We start from the raw sequence: 6,000 nt of genomic DNA, 5'->3' as shown, positions 1-6,000 counted from the left end.
ATGATGGGTCTTTTATGGACGCCTGACAATTAACCCCTGGATTAAAAATTTTTGTGCCACCTGTATCGCTTTGGATTTATTAGAACTTGGTGTTCCTGGAGTTTGAGCCTCTTTAAAGGTGACTGAACTTATTGGGGGCACTTTGAAAATGGCATAAAACCCCCATTTCGGCTTGATTATGGCACGAGTGCCGAAATTATGATGGGTCTTTTATGGACGCCTGACAATTAACCCCTGGATTAAAAATTTTTGTGCCACCTGTATCGCTTTGGATGTATTAGAACTTGGTGTTCCTGGAGTTTGAGCCTCTTTAAAGGTGACTGAACTTATTGGGGGCACTTTGAAAATGGCATAAAACCCCCATTTCGGCTTGATTATGGCACGAGTGCCGAAATTATGATGGGTCTTTTATGGACGCCTGACAATTAACCCCTGGATTAAAAATTTTTGTGCCACCTGTATCGCTTTGGATTCATTAGAACTTGGTGTTCCTGGAGTTTGAGCCTCTTTAAAGGTGACTGAACTTATTGGGGGCACTTTGAAAATGGCATAAAACCCCCATTTCGGCTTGATTATGGCACGAGTGCCGAAATTATGATGGGTCTTTTATGGACGCCTGACAATTAACCCCTGGATTAAAAATTTTTGTGCCACCTGTATCGCTTTGGATTCATTAGAACTTGGTGTTCCTGGAGTTTGAGCCTCTTTAAAGGTGACCAAGTTTCAATCAATCCAAAGCGATACAGGTGGCACAAAAATTTTTAATCCAGGGGTTAAATTGTCAGGCGTCCATTAAAGACCCATGTTAATTGCGGCACTCGAGCCATAATCTGGACGAAATGGGGGTTTTATGCCATTTTCAAAGTGCCCCCAATAAGTTCAGTCACCTTTAAAGAGACTCAAACTCCAGGAATACCAAGTTTCAATCAATCCAAAGCGATACAGGTGGCACAAAAATTTTTAATCCAGGGGTTAATTGTCAGGCGTCCATTAAAGACCCATGTTAATTGCGGCACTCGAGCCATAATCTGGACGAAATGGGGGTTTTATGCCATTTTCAAAGTGCCCCCAATAAGTTCAGTCACCTTTAAAGAGACTCAAACTCCAGGAATACCAAGTTTCAATCAATCCAAAGCGATACAGGTGGCACAAAAATTTTTAATCCAGGGGTTAATTGTCAGGCGTCCATTAAAGACCCATGTTAATTGCGGCACTCGAGCCATAATCTGGACGAAATGCGGGTTTTATGCCATTTTCAAAGTGCCCCCAATAAGTTCAGTCACCTTTAAAGAGACTCAAACTCCAGGAATACCAAGTTTCAATCAATCCAAAGCGATACAGGTGGCACAAAAATTTTTAATCCAGGGGTTAATTGTCAGGCGTCCATTAAAGACCCATGTTAATTGCGGCACTCGAGCCATAATCTGGACGAAATGCGGGTTTTATGCCATTTTCAAAGTGCCCCCAATAAGTTCAGTCACCTTTAAAGAGACTCAAACTCCAGGAATACCAAGTTTTAATCAATCCAAAGCGATACAGGTGGCACAAAAATTTTTAATCCAGGGGTTAATTGTCAGGCGTCCATTAAAGACCCATGTTAATTGCGGCACTCGAGCCATAATCTGGACGAAATGGGGGTTTTATGCCATTTTCAAAGTGCCCCCAATAAGTTCAGTCACCTTTAAAGAGACTCAAACTCCAGGAATACCAAGTTTCAATCAATCCAAAGCGATACAGGTGGCACAAAAATTTTTAATCCAGGGGTTAATTGTCAGGCGTCCATTAAAGACCCATGTTAATTGCGGCACTCGAGCCATAATCTGGACGAAATGCGGGTTTTATGCCATTTTCAAAGTGCCCCCAATAAGTTCAGTCACCTTTAAAGAGACTCAAACTCCAGGAATACCAAGTTTCAATCAATCCAAAGCGATACAGGTGGCACAAAAATTTTTAATCCAGGGGTTAATTGTCAGGCGTCCATTAAAGACCCATGTTAATTGCGGCACTCGAGCCATAATCTGGACGAAATGCGGGTTTTATGCCATTTTCAAAGTGCCCCCAATAAGTTCAGTCACCTTTAAAGAGACTCAAACTCCAGGAATACCAAGTTTCAATCAATCCAAAGCGATACAGGTGGCACAAAAATTTTTAATCCAGGGGTTAATTGTCAGGCGTCCATTAAAGACCCATGTTAATTGCGGCACTCGAGCCATAATCTGGACGAAATGCGGGTTTTATGCCATTTTCAAAGTGCCCCCAATAAGTTCAGTCACCTTTAAAGAGACTCAAACTCCAGGAATACCAAGTTTCAATCAATCCAAAGCGATACAGGTGGCACAAAAATTTTTAATCCAGGGGTTAATTGTCAGGTGTCCATTAAAGACCCATGTTAATTGCGGCACTCGAGCCATAATCTGGACGAAATGCGGGTTTTATGCCATTTTCAAAGTGCCCCCAATAAGTTCAGTCACCTTTAAAGAGACTCAAACTCCAGGAATACCAAGTTTCAATCAATCCAAAGCGATACAGGTGGCACAAAAATTTTTAATCCAGGGGTTAATTGTCAGGCGTCCATTAAAGACCCATGTTAATTGCGGCACTCGAGCCATAATCTGGACGAAATGCGGGTTTTATGCCATTTTCAAAGTGCCCCCAATAAGTTCAGTCACCTTTAAAGAGACTCAAACTCCAGGAATACCAAGTTTCAATCAATCCAAAGCGATACAGGTGGCACAAAAATTTTTAATCCAGGGGTTAATTGTCAGGCGTCCATTAAAGACCCATGTTAATTGCGGCACTCGAGCCATAATCTGGACGAAATGCGGGTTTTATGCCATTTTCAAAGTGCCCCCAATAAGTTCAGTCACCTTTAAAGAGACTCAAACTCCAGGAATACCAAGTTTCAATCAATCCAAAGCGATACAGGTGGCACAAAAATTTTTAATCCAGGGGTTAATTGTCAGGCGTCCATTAAAGACCCATGTTAATTGCGGCACTCGAGCCATAATCTGGACGAAATGCGGGTTTTATGCCATTTTCAAAGTGCCCCCAATAAGTTCAGTCACCTTTAAAGAGACTCAAACTCCAGGAATACCAAGTTTCAATCAATCCAAAGCGATACAGGTGGCACAAAAATTTTTAATCCAGGGGTTAATTGTCAGGCGTCCATTAAAGACCCATGTTAATTGCGGCACTCGAGCCATAATCTGGACGAAATGCGGGTTTTATGCCATTTTCAAAGTGCCCCCATTAAGTTCAGTCACCTTTAAAGAGACTCAAACTCCAGGAATACCAAGTTTCAATCAATCCAAAGCGATACAGGTGGCACAAAACTTTTTAATCCAGGGGTTAATTGTCAGGCGTCCATTAAAGACCCATGTTAATTGCGGCACTCGAGCCATAATCTGGACGAAATGCGGGTTTTATGCCATTTTCAAAGTGCCCCCAATAAGTTCAGTCACCTTTAAAGAGACTCAAACTCCAGGAATACCAAGTTTCAATCAATCCAAAGCGATACAGGTGGCACAAAAATTTTTAATCCAGGGGTTAATTGTCAGGCGTCCATTAAAGACCCATGTTAATTGCGGCACTCGAGCCATAATCTGGACGAAATGGGGGTTTTATGCCATTTTCAAAGTGCCCCCAATAAGTTCAGTCACCTTTAAAGAGACTCAAACTCCAGGAATACCAAGTTTCAATCAATCCAAAGCGATACAGGTGGCACAAAAATTTTTAATCCAGGGGTTAATTGTCAGGCGTCCATTAAAGACCCATGTTAATTGCGGCACTCGAGCCATAATCTGGACGAAATGCGGGTTTTATGCCATTTTCAAAGTGCCCCCAATAAGTTCAGTCACCTTTAAAGAGACTCAAACTCCAGGAATACCAAGTTTCAATCAATCCAAAGCGATACAGGTGGCACAAAAATTTTTAATCCAGGGGTTAATTGTCAGGCGTCCATTAAAGACCCATGTTAATTGCGGCACTCGAGCCATAATCTGGACGAAATGCGGGTTTTATGCCATTTTCAAAGTGCCCCCAATAAGTTCAGTCACCTTTAAAGAGACTCAAACTCCAGGAATACCAAGTTTCAATCAATCCAAAGCGATACAGGTGGCACAAAAATTTTTAATCCAGGGGTTAATTGTCAGGCGTCCATTAAAGACCCATGTTAATTGCGGCACTCGAGCCATAATCTGGACGAAATGCGGGTTTTATGCCATTTTCAAAGTGCCCCCAATAAGTTCAGTCACCTTTAAAGAGACTCAAACTCCAGGAATACCAAGTTTCAATCAATCCAAAGCGATACAGGTGGCACAAAAATTTTTAATCCAGGGGTTAATTGTCAGGCGTCCATTAAAGACCCATGTTAATTGCGGCACTCGAGCCATAATCTGGACGAAATGCGGGTTTTATGCCATTTTCAAAGTGCCCCCAATAAGTTCAGTCACCTTTAAAGAGACTCAAACTCCAGGAATACCAAGTTTCAATCAATCCAAAGCGATACAGGTGGCACAAAAATTTTTAATCCAGGGGTTAATTGTCAGGCGTCCATTAAAGACCCATGTTAATTGCGGCACTCGAGCCATAATCTGGACGAAATGCGGGTTTTATGCCATTTTCAAAGTGCCCCCAATAAGTTCAGTCACCTTTAAAGAGACTCAAACTCCAGGAATACCAAGTTTCAATCAATCCAAAGCGATACAGGTGGCACAAAAATTTTTAATCCAGGGGTTAATTGTCAGGCGTCCATTAAAGACCCATGTTAATTGCGGCACTCGAGCCATAATCTGGACGAAATGGGGGTTTTATGCCATTTTCAAAGTGCCCCCAATAAGTTCAGTCACCTTTAAAGAGACTCAAACTCCAGGAATACCAAGTTTCAATCAATCCAAAGCGATACAGGTGGCACAAAAATTTTTAATCCAGGGGTTAATTGTCAGGCGTCCATTAAAGACCCATGTTAATTGCGGCACTCGAGCCATAATCTGGACGAAATGCGGGTTTTATGCCATTTTCAAAGTGCCCCCAATAAGTTCAGTCACCTTTAAAGAGACTCAAACTCCAGGAATACCAAGTTTCAATCAATCCAAAGCGATACAGGTGGCACAAAAATTTTTAATCCAGGGGTTAATTGTCAGGCGTCCATTAAAGACCCATGTTAATTGCGGCACTCGAGCCATAATCTGGACGAAATGCGGGTTTTATGCCATTTTCAAAGTGCCCCCAATAAGTTCAGTCACCTTTAAAGAGACTCAAACTCCAGGAATACCAAGTTTCAATCAATCCAAAGCGATACAGGTGGCACAAAAATTTTTAATCCAGGGGTTAATTGTCAGGCGTCCATTAAAGACCCATGTTAATTGCGGCACTCGAGCCATAATCTGGACGAAATGCGGGTTTTATGCCATTTTCAAAGTGCCCCCAATAAGTTCAGTCACCTTTAAAGAGACTCAAACTCCAGGAATACCAAGTTTCAATCAATCCAAAGCGATACAGGTGGCACAAAAATTTTTAATCCAGGGGTTAATTGTCAGGCGTCCATTAAAGACCCATGTTAATTGCGGCACTCGAGCCATAATCTGGACGAAATGCGGGTTTTATGCCATTTTCAAAGTGCCCCCAATAAGTTCAGTCACCTTTAAAGAGACTCAAACTCCAGGAATACCAAGTTTCAATCCATCCAAAGCGATACAGGTGGCACAAAAATTTTTAATCCAGGGGTTAATTGTCAGGCGTCCATTAAAGACCCATAGTAATTGCGGCACTCGAGCCATAATCTGGACGAAATGCGGGTTTTATGCCATTTTCAAAGTGCCCCCAATAAGTTCAGTCACCTTTAAAGAGACTCAAACTCCAGGAATACCAAGTTTCAATCAATCCAAAGCGATACAGGTGGCACAAAAATTTTTAATCCAGGGGTTAATTGTCAGGCGTCCATTAAAGACCCATGTTAATTGCGGCACTCGAGCCATAATCTGGACGAAATGCGGGTTTTAT

This window comes from Lytechinus variegatus, chromosome 2 (genome assembly GCF_018143015.1).
Source record: "Lytechinus variegatus isolate NC3 chromosome 2, Lvar_3.0, whole genome shotgun sequence".
Lineage (NCBI taxonomy): Eukaryota > Metazoa > Echinodermata > Echinoidea > Temnopleuroida > Toxopneustidae > Lytechinus > Lytechinus variegatus.
This window is presented reverse-complemented; position numbering follows the sequence as displayed.